The following is a 16,416-nucleotide window of genomic DNA, read 5'->3' as shown; positions in this document are numbered from 1 at the left end:
TTGCCAGTCAACGGCAAATTGTGATTTTGGCTGCATCTCGTTTTGAGTGATGTTTGGTTTGAGGTGCAAGATTAGGGGCGACACGGGGGCACAGTGGTTAGCACTGCTGCCTCACAGCGCTAGGGACCCAGGTTCAATTCCGACTCAGGTCACTGTCTGTGTGGAGTTTGCACATTCTCCCCGTGTCTGCGTGGGTTTCCTCCAGGTGCTCCGGTTTCCTCCCACAGTCCAAAGATGTGTGGGTTAGGTGGATTGGCCATGGCAAATTGTCCCTTAGTGTCAAGGGAATTAGTGGGGTGAATGTGTGGGATTGCGGGGGCAGGGCCTGGGTGGGATTGTTGTCGGTACGGACACGATGGCCGAATGGCCTTCTTATGCACTGTAGGCATTCTATGATGAGTTATAGTTACATTTGAACTGAGGTGCCAGCTTCCGAAGGGTAAGTGCCCAATTGTAATTAATTATGCATGCAGTTTATTTATTTATTTGTCACAAGTAAGGCTTACATTAACACTGCAATGAAGTTACTGTAAAATTCCCCTACTCACCACACTCCGGCACCTGTTCGGATACACTGAGGGAGAATTTAGCACGGCCAGTGCACCAAATCAGCATGCCTTTCGGACTGTGGGAGGGAACCGGAGTACCCAGAGGAAACCCACGCAGACATGGGAAGAACGTGCAAACTCCACGTGACCCAAGCCGGAAACCTGGGTCCCTGGCACTGTGAGGCAGCAATGCTAACCACTATGCCACCATGCCCCATGAGCTGGGAGTTCCAGTTTCTGATTAGTTATGCTTAGGTTATGATGTCAATCTACGGCAAGTCAATGTTTGTTCTAAGGTGCCAGTCAATAGTTGATTTAAGCTTGGGGAGAAGTGCCAATATATGAGTTATCCTTGTTTTGGGGCGCCAGTTTGTAATGAGTTATATAATAATCCTTGGTTTGGCTGCAAGTCGACTGTTATCCTTGATTTGGGTGCCAGTCTATAAGTTACCCCTGGTATGGGATGACAGTTTGTTATGATTTATACAGCCATGGTTTAGGTGCAAGTCTATAATTGATTTATGTTTGGGCTGGGATGCCAATCTATAATAAGTTATCCCTGTTTTGGGATGCCAGTTTGGAATGAGTCATATATATATCCTTGGTTTGGGTGGCAATCTATAGTTGATTTATGCTTCGGCTGGGCTTGGGTCAATTTATAATGAGTTATCTTTGGTTTGGGTGCCTGTCTACAATGAATATGTTGAGTTTGGGTGCCAATCTATAGTGAGTTGACCTTGGTTTGTGTGCCAGTCTACGATGAATATATCCTTGGTTTGGGCGCCAGTCTACAATGAATATATCCTTGGTTTGGGTGCCAGTCTACAATGAATATATCCTTGGTTTGGATGCCACTCTACAATGAATATATCGTTGGTTTGGGTGGCAGTCTAGAATGAATATATCCTAGATTTGGGTGCCAGTCTACAATGAATATATCCTTGGTTTGGGTGCCAGTCTGCAATAAATATATCCTTGGTTTGGGTGCCAGTCTACAATGAATATATCCTTGGTTTGGGTGCCAGTCTACAATGAATATATCCTTGGTTTGGGTGCCAGTCTACAATGAATATATCCTTGGTTTGGGTGCCAGTCTACAATGAATATATCCTTGGTTTGGATGCCACTCTACAATGAATATATCGTTGGTTTGGGTGGCAGTCTAGAATGAATATATCCTAGATTTGGGTGCCAGTCTACAATGAATATATCCTTGGTTTGGGTGCCAGTCTACAATGAATATATCCTTGGTTTGGGTGCCAGTCTACAATGAATATATCCTTGGTTTGGGTGCCAGTCTACAATGAATATATCCTTGGTTTGGGTGCCAGTCTACAATGAATATATCCTAGGTTTAGGTGCGAGTCTACAATGAATATATCCTTGGTTTGGGTGCCAGTCTACAATGAATATATCCTTGGTTTGGATGCCACTTTACAATGAATATATCCTTGGTTTGGGTGCCAGTCTACAATGAATGTATCCTTGGTTTGGATGCCACTCTACAATGAATATATCCTTGGTTTGGGTGCCAGTCTACAATGAATATATCCTTGGTTTGGGTGCGAGTCTACAATGAATATATCCTAGGTTTGGGTGCCCTCTACAATGAATATATCCTTGGTTGGGGTGCACGTATTTGGGATACAAATCCTCCATTAGCTGTGCAGTGGGTGTTAGTTTGTGATTAACTATTAATATATCCTTGGTTTGGGTGCGAGTCTACAATTAATATATCCTTGGTTTGGGTGCGAGTCTACAACGAATATATCCTAGGTTTGGGTGCGAGTCTACAATGAATATATCCTTGGTTTGGGTGCCAGTCTGCAATAAATATATCCTTGGTTTGGGTGCCAGTCTACAATGAATATATCCTTGGTTTGGGTGCGAGTCTACAATGAATATATCCTTGGTTTGGGTGCCAGTCTACAATGAATATATCCTAGGTTTGGGTGCGAGTCTACAATGAATATATCCTTGGTTTGGGTGCCAGTCTACAATGAATATATCCTTGGTTTGGATGCCACTCTACAATGAATATATCCTTGGTTTGGGTGCCAGTCTACAATGAATATATCCTTGGTTTGGATGCCACTCTACAATGAATATATCCTTGGTTTGGGTGCCAGTCTACAATGAATATATCCTAGGTTTGGGTGCCAGTCTACAATGAATATATCCTTGGTTTGGATGCCACTCTACAATGAATATATCCTTGGTTTGGGTGCGAGTCTACAATGAATATATCCTAGGTTTGGGTGCCCTCTACAATGAATATATCCTTGGTTGGGGTGCACGTATTTGGGATACAAATCCTCCATTAGCTGTGCAGTGGGTGTTAGTTTGTGATTAACTATTAATATATCCTTGGTTTGGGTGCGAGTCTACAACGAATATATCCTAGGTTTGGGTGCGAGTCTACAATGAATATATCCTAGGTTTGGGTGCACGTATTTGGGATACAAATCCTCCATTAGCTGTGCAGTGGGTGTTAGTTTGTGATTAACTATGATAGGAGGCACCAGGCTGCAAGGACGAGTCCTCCTTCCCAAAGCAAGCTAACGTGGATCAAACAGTATCGGAAGGCGCTTTACCTGGAAACCTCTCCTCGACTCAGTCCCAAACTGGGCGCCCCTGACGCCTCAAGCCAAACTCGCCGCCATCTTGACCCGACCAGCCGCACGGCGCAACAAGGCCGGCGGCGATTGGCAGGAGGCGCGGCGGGGCCGGGGCCAATGGAGTCAATGAGGTGGCAGCGGGCGCGGTGCCTGCTGGGGACTGTAGTCCAGCGTCGCCGCGGGGCTGTGGGGGGAGGCGGGGCCGGAAACTACAACTCCCGGCGGGCCCCGCGCGCAGCTCCCTGTCAGCTGCTGCCTGGGAAGCGCAGAGATGGTAAGTCAGGCTGGTTTCTGCTGCTGCAGGTCCGGGGGATCTGCCTTTCAGATCATAATCAGAGCGGCTACCTGCACACCCGTGTGTGCCGATATGTGAATGTGCATGGTATACCTTAATGCATGAGATGCCTGTGTCCAAGTCTGCCTTGAAATGATAGGGGTTTATTTGCCTGTATTGCCTATAAATGCTGCCTGGGGATCCAAAGGTTGCGCCTCATTCCTCGCTTTTACAGCACTTGCAACCCCTCCTGAGGCTGCTGCGCCTTTCTGAATCATTGGATTCTGATTTTTAAACAGTTGCAGCATTGCAACCCTAATGCAGATTTGCCTGCCTGCCTCCACCCTGCCTGCAGGTTGGCTGCAGTGACAGATGTCCTATTGATTCATGTTGTGGGGTCAGCTTGTGTGTGTGTGTGTTTTTTGGAGGGGGCGGGGAGTTACATTATAATCCATCTCAGGCTAAAGAGTCGCGATTCTCACAGTCCCCTCTCCCCCACCCCCCCAAAAAAAGAAAATGTGATTACTCATCATAGTTCTAACTCGATACGTGATAAAGTCCATTTATGAGTCTTTTGTGGGCAGGATTTAAAGCCATGGTTTATTTCCTGTTCCATTAAACGTTCAGGCCAGAGTAACAGAGCTATTTACTTATGAGAGCAGCAGTACGTCTTGCTCAATATGTCGAAATTCTCCATTACAGTAGTAAAACATGTTTACGTTTTACAGAGTTGGAAACATTCCCAATTTGCTTTTCAGTTTGCTGTCCTTTCTCTCCCAATCTGAATTTGCCTCAGGTACAGCCAGTAGCTCTCCACTATTGGGGTAATTCTTCATGAGGGACAGGCTGTTGTTAAGGACAGCATGGCCAAGCCCAATTCAGTTCTTACCCAATGCCCACTATTAGCAGGGGCCAGGGAGCTGGCTGATCACTTTTCCTCTCAACTTTGGACCACTTGAAGTCAATTGGTGTCCTTACAGGCACTCCTGGTGACCTTAGCTAACTCAGCAGAGACAGCCCACAATCTGTATCGTGTAGTCCCACACAAGGAGGTGCTTTTACCCAGATTTGACCATCAGGGAAGTTTCTGGCATAGAGATGCCAAATCCCAGTGTGGTATGATATTTTGTACTGCCTTTTGGTTGAGCTGTTAATTCATGGCGCTCTCAGGTGGACATGTAAGATCCCACGGCACTATTTGGGAGAAGAGCAGGGAAGTTATCCTTGGAATGCTGACCTCAGTCAACGTCACAATCTAATTAATAACACATTTGTGTTTGTGGGATCTTGCTGTGCACACATTGGCTGACACATTACAACAGTGACTACAGTTCAAAAGTACTTAATTGCCTATGAAGCACTTTTGAGTCGTCAGGTGGTTGTGAAAGATAAAAGTGATGTGGAGATGCCGGCGTTGGACTGGGGTGGGCACAGTAAGAAGCCTCACAACACCAGGTTGAAGTCCAACATTATTTGGAATCACAAGCTTTCAGAGCGCTGCTCCTTCATCAGGTGAGTGGCTCACTTGATGAAGGAGCAGCGCTCCGAAAGCTCGTGATTCCAAATAAACCTTGTTGGACTTTAACCTGGTGTTGTGAGATTTCTTACTGTGAAAGATAAATGCAGATATTTATTTTTGTGCCTCTTTTCAAAAACACCATGATTGCGTGAGCAACTGTTATGAAATAATTCCCGCCTTTTCTGAGGTGGGCTGGGAGGGGGAGAGCAAGTGTTATAGAAAGATAACTGGCAAAGGTAGAGGGGAAAATAATCCGTAGAAAATACCAGGAAGAGCATGAGTAAGAGGGATAAAATGAAAATCCAGGAATTATACAGCAGAGCATTAAGTGTCAGAAAGAGAGGTTAAGACATTGGGTGTAACCCTTCACCGCAGTATGTACTACGTGAAGTCAATTAGGTTAATTTCAATACAGCATTTAGTGGAATGAGTTCAAGGTTAAAAAACAAACCTGTACTGAATTTTCCACTAAACCAGCAATCACCTACATTTAGTTGACATGGTATGAAGAATGGAAGTATCACACTTGTACAGCAGTGCTGCTTGTTTTTGATGCTGTACCTGACCTGGCACTGGTTGTGGGAAAGTGGGAAAGTGTTCCATTTCCAAGTGCTAATATCCTTTTCCTTGATCAACACAAAAAAAAATCTCCAGATGTGATACCCCAATTTGTATTTATTAGCATCTTTAACGTCACGAAATGTCTCAAGGTGTTTCACAGGAACATAATAAAACAAAATATGACACCAAGCCATATAAGGAGATATTAGGACAGATGCCTAAAAGCTTGGTGGAAGAGGCAGGTTTTAAGGAGTGTCTTACAAGAGGAAAATGAGGTAGGGAGGCAGAGAGGTATAGGAAGGTTACTCCAGACCTTGAAGCCTTGGCAACTGATGGCTTGGTCACCAATGGTGGGATGATTAAAATTGGAGATTCACAAGAGGCCAGAATTAGAGGAGCAAACCTCAAAGGGTTGCGGAAATGGATCCATTAGGAATCGCTCCACAATCCAATGTTTTCAGGGATTGTATGTTGCTGAAGCTACAATTCCATAGAATCTCGACAGTGCAGAAGGAGGCCATTTGGCCCATTGAGTCTACACTAACTCTCCAAAAAAGCATCATACCCAGGCCCACTTCCCCCTTACTCCCCATCCCCGCAACCCTGTGCATTTACCCATCTTTGAACACCAAGGGGCAATCCAGCATGGCCAATCCATCTAACCTACACATCTTGGGACACTAAGGGAAAATTTAGCATGGCCAACCCACCAAACCAGCACATCCTTGGACTGTGGGAGGAAACGAGAGCACCCGGAGGAAACCCAAGCAGACACAGGGAGAACATGCAGACTCCGCAAGACAGTGACCCAAGCCGCGAATCGAACCAGGGTCCCTGGTGCTGTGAGGTAGCAGTGCTAACCACTGTGCCGTCCTTACAGTGTTGAAAACCCACCTCTGGCTTGTGCTTCCTGCGAAAGTGGCTGCCCAAGCACCCCTCCCCCCTGGAACATGGAATTGTCAAATCATTCCTATTATGACTTTAATTATACCAGCGGTACTTGCTAGAGGGCCTCAACATTCTGAGTTCGCATGGAGGTCGCCACCAACTCCTTCACTCTCCATATTGCTTAGCTCCACGCACAAGCTTGGCATGGCTGCTGAAGCTTTAATTGTAGTCGAATTCTGTCGGGAGAAACTCACTCAGTGCACATATTGTTGAGGACTGGTTGGAAGCAGCCAGAACTTGAATAGCAATAAAACATTAATATTCCCCAGCTATACCACGTCTAAACACATATTACTCTGAGATCTGCACGATTCTTTACTGCTCTTCCATACTGACAAGCAGATTGTATAACCTTTATCTAATCTGCTGATCTGTCAAGACGACAAGAACTCCTGCATTTTTCTGTTTTGTATTAGAGCAAGTTGTCGCTTGCTCTAATTGCACCTTTTCAAATCAAAGGGCGAAAATGCAGGAAATAACAAAACAGTCAGGGAGAAGGAAGGGATCAACCTGAAGGGCATCGTTTTAAACTGAACTTTTGCAAAAATCGATCAAAATGATATATAGTGAGCAGCGTTGAGAAAATAGTTTCCTTCGTCACACTTTCATTTCCATGCCCAAGCCTCCTTAGACTGAGAGGCGGGAAAGACTAAGAGATCAGGTATGCAAGTTTGTAATATAGCACATGACACATGAATGCAATTGGGATGAGCCTGTCCCTGGGAAGGGACTTGATCTGCATTGGAAACTTGGGTGAAAAGTGGCCCAACATCTTTGCAGCTTGGAAACTTGTTTTGAGGCTTTAACAACAGGAAATTGTAAGAACCAGCTTCCCATCCATTGACTCTGTCTACACTTCCCGCTGCTTGGAAAAGCAGCCAGCACAATCAAGGACCCCACGCACCTCTCTTCCACCTTCTTCCGTCGGGAAAAAGATACAAAAGTCTGAGGTCACGTACCAACCGACTCAAGAACAGCTTCTTCCCTGCTGCTGTCAGACTTTTGAATGGACCGACCTCGCACTAAGTTGATCTTTCTCTACACCCTAGCTATGACTGTAACACTACATTCTGCACCCTCTCCTTTCTTTCTCCCCTATGTACTCTATGAACGGTATGCTTTGTCTGTATAGCGCTCAAGAAACAATACTTTTCACTGTATCCCAATACATGTGGCAATAATAAATCAAATCAAATAAATCAGATTTGCAACTCGAAGACAAATACACTTCTCTTCTTTGGGGGGGGAAGGCATCATAGAATCTCTACAGTGCAGAAGGAGGCCATTCAGCCCATCGAGTCTGCACCGACCACAAACCCACCCAGGCCCTATTCCCATAACCCCACATATTTACCCTGCTAATCCCCCTGACATTAGGGTCAATTTAGCATGGCCAGTCAACCCAACCCGCACATCTTTCGGACTGTGGGAGGAAACCAGCGCAGACACGCGGAGAAAGTGAAAACTCCACACAGTCAGAATTGACCTCCACTCGAGGTCAGAATTGAACCCGGGTCCCTGGTGCTGTGAGGCGGCAGTGCTAACCACTGTGCCGTATTTCATGCTGGCAAGCTGTCACTGATACACTCACCGGAATTTTACCATCCCGCCTGCCACGGGAATCGGAGCGGGTGAGGGGTGGAATGTGGAAAGGTGGGATTTCATGGTTTTGGGGCAAGCGAGGCTATAAAATCCCTCCCACTGTGTATTAGGAAGAGTGTCCAGGAAGTGCAATGGACAGCCAGCTTTGGGAAACCAATTATTATTTTTTTAAAGTTTGGAGCAATCCTGACAAGGAAAATAGATTCCTCTCCCTTCAGCGGAGACGACCCTCTGTTGTATTTATGAACTTTAGTCAAGTCTTACTGGTTCTTTAAAATGAAGGTCAGACCGAAATGCTATTTAGCCATTTTAATTCTTGTGGGCTAAGCTGCTCCCATGCTAATTTTGAATGCATTTCGCATTTCACTTGGAGAGCATGGCGTGCTCAGTCAGTCCGCGCATTCAACAACTTCAGCAACCGATCAAGCTTATACCTTATCACAGATTCAGGTCTGCTTTGACATGTCATCTTGAGCTCTGTGGCATCAGTCACCACTCCCTCCGCACTCCACCTTCAGCAGTTTCAAGTATCTTGCTTTCTATGGGAGTTGACTCACAATGCCCTATATCCACTTGAATAATTCTGGGACCCAGGGGTGTAACCTTAATACTCCCTTGTGACTGGATCTCACTGCCTTTTGTTTCTTCAATCTTCTTGAAAATAAGATCAAGTCAACACTCAATGAATTGAATCGTTAAGCTGCAATGTCTCAGAGTAAGACGAACGTGCAGAGCAATGGTGATAGCTGAATGCTCTCAGTTTAATTGATGCATCTTATACCTATACAATCACATGAAAATACTGTAAGAAGTCTCGCAACACCAGGTTAAAATCCAACAGGTGTATTTAGAATCATGAGCTTTCGGCGCGCTGTTCCCTCCTCACCTGATCATCATCAGGTGATGAAGGAGCAGTGCTCCGAAAGCTCGTGATTCCAAATAAACCTGTTGGGCTTTAATCTGGTGTTGCGAGACTTCTTACTGTGTCCACACCAATCCAATGCCGGCATCTTCACATCATGAAAATACTGAATATGCTATTTAGCTGCTTTTCAAAAGTTTTAACGTTTATTTATTAGTGTCACAAGTAGGCTTACATTAACACTGCAATGAAGTTACTGAGAAAATCCCCTAGTCGCCACGCTCCGGCGTCTGTTCGGGTACACTGAGGGAGAATTTAGCAGGGCCAATGCACCTAACCAGCACGTCTTTCGGGCTGTGGGAGGAAACCGGAGCGCCTGGGGGAAACCTACGGACACATGGCGAGAACGTGCAGATCCATACAGTCAGTGACCCAAGCCGGGAATCGAACCCGGGTCCCCGGCGCTGTGAAGCAGCAGTGCTAACCACTGTGCCACCGTGTTCTCCACTGGGTCATTTTACAAAACTTAAAACAGAATACCCCATCGCTATTCTATTCTGTCCTGCAGTTAGGGGGATTATCTCCTCTTCCTGTCGTCTCCTATTTTTCACAGGCCCGTGCTTCTTGACTGTTTGTCCAGTGTCCATTTCCTAAAGTCCGGAATGTCTAATGGGTGTCTGGCAACCTGTTTTATTTCCTAACAGTTTGCAGTCAAGAAGAAGCCTATGTACGTTCCACCACAATGGGTGTGAGATGTTCATTGACTACATAGACCAATCAGTAAATTACTTATTATTTAATCCTCCATAAGGACTTTGCTCTAAACATGGCACATTTACAGCCCAACTACCCACTGATTCCAACCATCCTTTTGTTCCCCTTGAAGTAATGGACAAGGCCTGCAAGCTACACTCTTAAAGTAACTCTTTTTCCAAACTCTTTCTGTGTAAAATGATCAACAATGTGACATTGGTAGTTTATTATATAGATGTAACTTTCTGAGTAGTCAGCAGTTTTCTTTAGCTTGATAACAAAGAACTGTGGAGTTGCAACTCAACTTTCCATTCTTGTTCCTTTATAAACTAGGCTATGGTTTCTGATGGAACAATTAAGAAGAAGAAATTAACTGGAAAAAGATCATTCTGCTCTGCATTTCCTCTGGCTCTTTCACCAATTTCCTCAATTCCGTCTTATCTGGTTCCTGCCTCTTTTGCCAATTTTTATTTACCCTTGCTATTTTTTAAAAATCCTTCTCGGTTAGCACTGCTGCTTCACAGCGCCAGGGTCCCGGGTTCAATTCCGACCTCGGGTCACTGTCCGTGTGGCGTTTGCACATTCTCCCCGTGTCTACATGGGGTTTCCTCTGGCAGCTCCAGTTTCCTCCCACAGTCCAAAGATGTTTGAATTAGGTTGATTGACCATTGTAAATTGCCCCTTCGTGTCAGGGGGATTAGTAGGATAAATATGTGGGGTTACAGGGATGGGGCCTGGGTGGGATGGTCATCGGTGCAGGCTCGATGGGCCAAGTGGCCACCTTATGGAGTACAAGAGTTGGGAAATCATATAAAGCCTTGGTAAGGCCACATTTGGAGTATTGCGTGCAATTCTGGTCACCACACTACCAGAAGGACTTGGAAGCTTTGGAGAGAGTGCAAAGAAGGTTAACCAGGATGTTGCCTGGTCTCGAGGATGTTGACTATGATGAGAGATTGAATAAATTAAGATTGTTTTCACTGGAAAGATGGAGGCTGAGGGGAGACCTGATAGAAGTCTACAAAATTATGAGAGTCGTAGACAGGGTGGATAGTTAGAGGCTTTTTCCCCAGGGTGGGAGTGTCAATTACAAGGGGGCACGGGTTCAAGGTGAGAGGGGGAAAGTTTAAGGGAGATGTGCCGGGGGAAGTTTTTCACGCAGAGAGTGGTGGGTGCCTGGAACGCGCTGCCAGAGGAGGTGGTGGAAGCAGGCACATTAGCAACATTTAAGAGGCATCTGGATGGGTACATGAAGAGGGGGATATGGACTGAGTAAGAGCAGAAGGTTTTATTTTGTAGTTTAGTTAGGGCATCATGATCGGCACAGGCTTGAAGGGCTGAAGGGCCTGTTCCTGTGCTGTACTTTTCTTTGTTCTTTATTCTGCACAGTTGGGATTCTATGATTCTATTCTATGATTTTGAGCAACTCTTTTAAATTTCCCCTCATCTTCCTTGGCTTTAAGGGGAACACTTGACTTCTTTAGGCTGAAGTCCTCCATTTCCTGTCCCTTTCCAGCAAACCTTTTTAAACTGCAATGGACCTCCATTGTATGCCTGAGCGGACATATCAGACCTTGCTTTAGCATCTAATCCAAAGAAACAGAATGCTTGCTCCAGCATTGCAGCAGTCCTCCAGAATTTCACTGGAACTGTCAATTCAGATTAGGTGCTCATGTCTTGGAGTGAGGTTTGAACCCCTGACCATTTGACTCGGAGGGAAGCAGACTGCCAAACCGACAGACACAATTCAATAAATTCTGCTAAATAATAAAATGCCACCTCAGTGGTAGAAACACTCATTGATTTTTCTCCGTGTAACTAGAGCAAAAATAAAATACAGATGCATGGCACAGAGGCGCAGGAATCAATGCGGGCCTTTAACATGCTTTGCTTAATATTCACTCTTCGAAACCTGGTCTCCGTTCTGTTGTGCGTGAACAAAACGCTGAAATATGAGTGTCAGTCAGAACAGATTTATACACGGGATTTTGCACGCAGACAGGCAGAAGATAAAAAGTAATCAGTTTACGCTGGGACGGAACGAGAAATAGAAATCAAACGATGGCAAGTGCACCCGAATTTTAAATGCTTCTGGCATTGCACAGTACTCTAACATTCAACGCAGCGTTAACATTTGTAAAGGACCTAGTGTTACATCTCAGTGCTTAAACTCCATAAAGGGGAGAATTCATCTTAACAATCGTCAATTCAAATACTTGCGTCCTGTACCATTTCACTCCCAGGACCATTGCTTTCCCTCATCTCCAGTTTCTCACATTGAGACAGGAGGATATTAATTAAGTGTTTTTTTAATGTTTATTTATTAGAATCATCATAGAATCTCTACAGTGCAGAAGAAGGCCATTCAGCCCATCAAGTCTGCACTGACCACAATCCCAACCGGTCCCTATTACCGTAGCCCCACGTATATACCTGATAATCCCCAGAGTGGCAATTTAGCATGGCCAATCAACCTAACCCGCACATCTCTGGGAGGAAACCGGAGCACCCGGAGGAAACCCATCCAGACGCGGGAGAATGTGCAAACTCCACACAGACAGTGAACCAAGCCAGGAATCAAACCCAGGTCCCTGGCACTCTGAGGCAGCAATGCTAACCCACTGTGCCACCGTGCTGCCACAGGTAGGCTTGCATTAATACTGCAATGAAGTTACTGTGAAAATCCCTCAGTCGCCACACTCTGGCGCCTGTTCGGGTACACTGAATTTAGCACGGCCAATCCACCTAACCAGCACGTCTTTCGGACTGCGGGAGGAAACCGGAGCACCCGGAGGAAACCCACGCGGACATGGGGAGAACGTGCAGACTCCACACAGACAGTGACCCAAGCCGGAAATCAAACCCGGGTCCCTGGAGCTGTGAGACAGCAGTGCTAAATCGCTGTGCCACCGTGCCGTCCTAGAAGTAGCCTGATTTTAAATAATCTCAAAACTATAGATTGTTAGTTGACTGTACAGTGCCATTGCTGTCAAAACTCTAATTAAGCCAATTTCAGATATCAGAGAGTTGTCATCTTATTAAACTTGAAATCATCATCTTCATATAAAGTTAAAATCATCTGTCTGCTCCTCAGCTGTTACCTGGTTTCACTTGCTGCTCCTCTCAGAATGTCAATTCTGTTTTGAACTTTTGCGTTAAACACTTGCCATGTCCCTAGCCAAGCTTTTTCAGTAGAGCTACAGCACTGGCATCTACTTATCAACTTATAAAACTCTAACAGGATTCAACAGGGTTACTTTCAGAAAGAATGTTCCCGATGGTGGGGGAGTCCAGAACTAGGGGTCATAGTCTGAGGATAAGTGGGACTGAGGTGAGGAGAAAGTTCTTCAGCCAGAGGGTGGTGAATGTGTGGAATTCACGACCACAGAAAGTAGTTGAGGCCAGAATGTTGTCTGATTTCAAGAAGAAATTGGATATATCTCTTGGGGCTAAAGGGATCGAGGGGCATGGGGGGGAAGGGGGGGGGGGGGGTATCAGGATATTGAATTTGATGATCAGCTATGATCATAATGAATGGTGGATCAGCCTTGAAGGGCCAAATGGCCTACTCCTGCTTCTAGTTTCTATGTTCTTATGTTACCCGGAAATGTGGAAAATTGCCCAGGTATGTCCAGTCACAAAAAAAAAGAGGACAAATCCATCCCCGCCAATTATCACCCCATTACTCTGCTCTCGATTATCAGTAAACTGACGGAAGGGGGTGATGAACAGCACTATCAAGCAGCACTTGCTTGGGTTTGGGTTCTGCTAGGGCCACTCATTACAGCCTTGGTTCAAACATGGGCAACAGAGCTGAATGTCATAGGTGTGGTGAGAGTGACAGCCCTTGACAATCATTTGACCGAATGTGGCATCAAAGAGCCTAACAAAACTGGAATCATTGGGAATCAGGTGGAAAGCACTCCGGTGGCTGAAGTCATGCCTAGCACAAAGGAAGATGGTTGTGCTGGTTGGAAGTCAATCATCTCAGTTCCAGGACATCACTGCAGGAGTCCCTCAGGGTAGTGTCCTAGGCCCAACCATCTTCAGCTGCTTCATCAATGGCTTTCCCTCCATCATAAGGTCAGAAATGGGGATGTTCTCTGATGATTGCACAATGTTCAGCACCATTCGCGCCCTCAGATACTGAAGAGGTCCCCGTCCAAACATAGCAAGACCTGGACAATATCCAGGCTTGGGCTGATAAGTGGCAAGTAATAATCACGCTACGCAAGTGCCAGGCAATGACCATCTCCAACTTGAGAGCATCTAACCATCTCCCTTGACATTCAATAATATTACCGTTACTGAACTCCTCACAATCATCATTCTGGATGTGTGAGGTGGATGAGTGGGTATTTGAGTTGGATTGGAACACGGGATAGTCAGTTAGGCAGGGTGGTATTTGGGTCAGGTGGTTGGGGTGTGGTTGGGGCAGGGGTAGTGGGTGGTCAAAAGATTGTCTGGTTGATGGGTAATCAGGTTCAATCGGGAAGGGGGTGGTAGGGTCGTGGGAGTGGTAGTTGGAGGCAGTGTTAGTGTGAGCGATTGGATGGTCAGTTATGGGCTGGAATGTTCCGGTATGTTTCCACATGCGGTATCTTCCAGTCTCACCGATGGCAAACCCCTGCTGCGGGTTTCCTGGCGATGGGAGGTGCGTAGAACAGGACAGCAGCGGGACCCGAAGATCCTGCTGCTGGCCAATGGCGGGCCGCCTCTGCCCATGGAGTTTCCCACGAGCTGGACCAAGTTTTAATCCACCTGTCATTTCCTGAGTAACCATACATATTGCTAACTCAGAGTCGGAGACATTCATAGCGGCTCCCTTTTGATTTGATTTATTATTATTAAATGTATTGGGATACAGTGAAAAGTATTGTTTCTTGCGCACTATACAGACAAAGCATACCGTTCATAGAGTACATAGGGGAGTGGGAGAGGAGAGGGTGCAGAATGTAGTGTTACAGTCAAAGCTAGAGTGCAGAGAATGATCAACTTAATATAAGGTAGGTACATTCAAAAGTCTGATGGCAGCAGGGAAGAAGCTGTCCTTGAGTCTGTTGGTACGTGACCTCAGACTTTTGTATCTTTTTCCCGACGGACGAAGGTGGAAGAGAGAATGTCCAGGGTGAGTGGGGTCTTTAATTATCGGCTGTTTTTCTGAGGCAGTGGGAAGTGTAGACAGAGTCAATGGATGGGAGGCTGGTTTGCGTGATGGACTGGGCTACGTTCACGATCCTTTGTAGTTCCTTGCGGTCTTGGGCAGAGCAGGAGCCATACCGAGCTGTGATACAACCAGAAAGGATGCTTTCTGTGGTGCATCTGTAGAAGTTGGTGAGAGTCGTAGCTGACATGCCAAATTTCCTTAGCCTCCTGGGGAGCAGGGGAATTTCCCATCAGAAGGTGAACCTTCCAGGGCATTTCCCACATAAGTCAATCCGCAGGGACCCAATGCACATCTTTTGTCCTACACCCAGTCTCCAATGATCCGTACGCCGGAAAATTTGGCCCCATGTGATCTCCAAAGAATGATATGGAAATGCCGGCGTTGGACTGGGGTAAACACAGTAAGGAGTCTAACAACACCAAGTTAAAGTCCAACAGGATTATTTGGTAGCAAACGCCACTAGCTTTTGGAGCGCTGCTCCTTCGTCAGATGAAGTGGAAAGCAAAGAAAGCAGGAAAACCAGATTAAAACCAAGGCCAATCTGGGGAGAAGAAAATCTGGGAAACTTCTCCCTGACTATCTACTCAATTGAATCGAGTCCAGGGGATCACTCTAGTCCTGCATTCCCTGTAGAACCTACATTAACATATCTATCTCGGCCAGAAACAGGACTGGCTCTTGCTGTAAGGAATTCCCTGAATCAGCGTCAACTGTGTGGGGAGAAGACGGCCTGTTCCTGAGGTCTAGAATTCTCTGAAAAAAGAGTCACCTCTCTGCATCTAACCTAGATTTTATATTTAAAATTGTGACCTCTAATAAACTGTCAACTGGAAAACAATTTATTCTCTTCAAACACACCCAGTCAGATCACCTTAGTCTAGCTATACTTCTGTAAAGATTGGAGTTTTAAGTACCTTGATAACAAAGATACTTTGCAGTTGGAATTTGTCTGGCAGTCCAATATCACTCACCATGTGAAGAGACCACAACCAAGTGTTTCACGATGTATTCAGTGGCTGGGCAGGCCTGGACAGGGTATTGTCTGCGTCATGTCCGGGTGCCATATTGAAAAGACAGCCAACATTACTGCCTACTATTGGAGAAAGAAGGTGGACCTCCTGAGAACAAAGATGGACCCAGGTTTGATTCCCGGCCTGGGTGACTGTCTGTGTGGCGTTTGTACATTCTCCCCGTGTCTGCGTGGGTTTCTTCCGGGTGCTCCGGTCTCCTCCCACACTCCAAAGATGTGAAGGTTAGGTGCATTGGCCGTGCTAAATTCCCCCTTAGTGTCTGAAGAAGTAGCAGGATAAATACTTGAGGTTACAGTGATAAGGCCTGGGTGGGCTTGTGGTCAGTGGAGGCTCAATGGGCCGAATGGCCTCCTTCTGCAGGGATTCTATGATGATTCTATGATTCTGAGGCTGGAAGATGGACCCCCTCCAGCACACCTGATCTGAAAGGTCCACCTACAGGTGGACCACCAACCCAGTGCTGCCGTGTTCCAGGCTTCAGGGTTGCAGGCGGCTTCCATCCTGAACTACGGAGGCAGCCCCAGACATTGTCC

At 46.0% G+C, this 16,416-nt stretch overlaps 2 protein-coding genes across 2 annotated transcripts in view; one reads left to right on the top strand and one right to left on the bottom strand.

The window, feature by feature from the left end:
* Positions 1 to 3,243, bottom strand: part of med24 (mediator complex subunit 24) — a 62,196-nt gene extending 58,953 nt beyond the window's left edge. The window contains exon 1 of the mRNA XM_078224116.1: positions 3,143 to 3,243. The gene's annotated coding sequence lies outside the window, so the exon portion shown is untranslated. The remainder of the gene's footprint in view (positions 1 to 3,142) is intronic.
* A 176-nt stretch (positions 3,244 to 3,419) lies between these two features.
* rapgefl1 (Rap guanine nucleotide exchange factor (GEF)-like 1) overlaps positions 3,420 to 16,416 on the top strand; it is a 114,549-nt gene continuing 101,552 nt past the window's right edge. Inside the window, exon 1 of the mRNA XM_078224134.1 lies at positions 3,420 to 3,440. The gene's annotated coding sequence lies outside the window, so the exon portion shown is untranslated. The remainder of the gene's footprint in view (positions 3,441 to 16,416) is intronic.

Source organism: Mustelus asterias, chromosome 11, assembly GCF_964213995.1.
Source record: "Mustelus asterias chromosome 11, sMusAst1.hap1.1, whole genome shotgun sequence".
NCBI lineage: Eukaryota > Metazoa > Chordata > Chondrichthyes > Carcharhiniformes > Triakidae > Mustelus > Mustelus asterias.
Note: the sequence above shows the minus strand (reverse complement) of the source record. Positions and strands in the feature narration are given on the sequence as shown.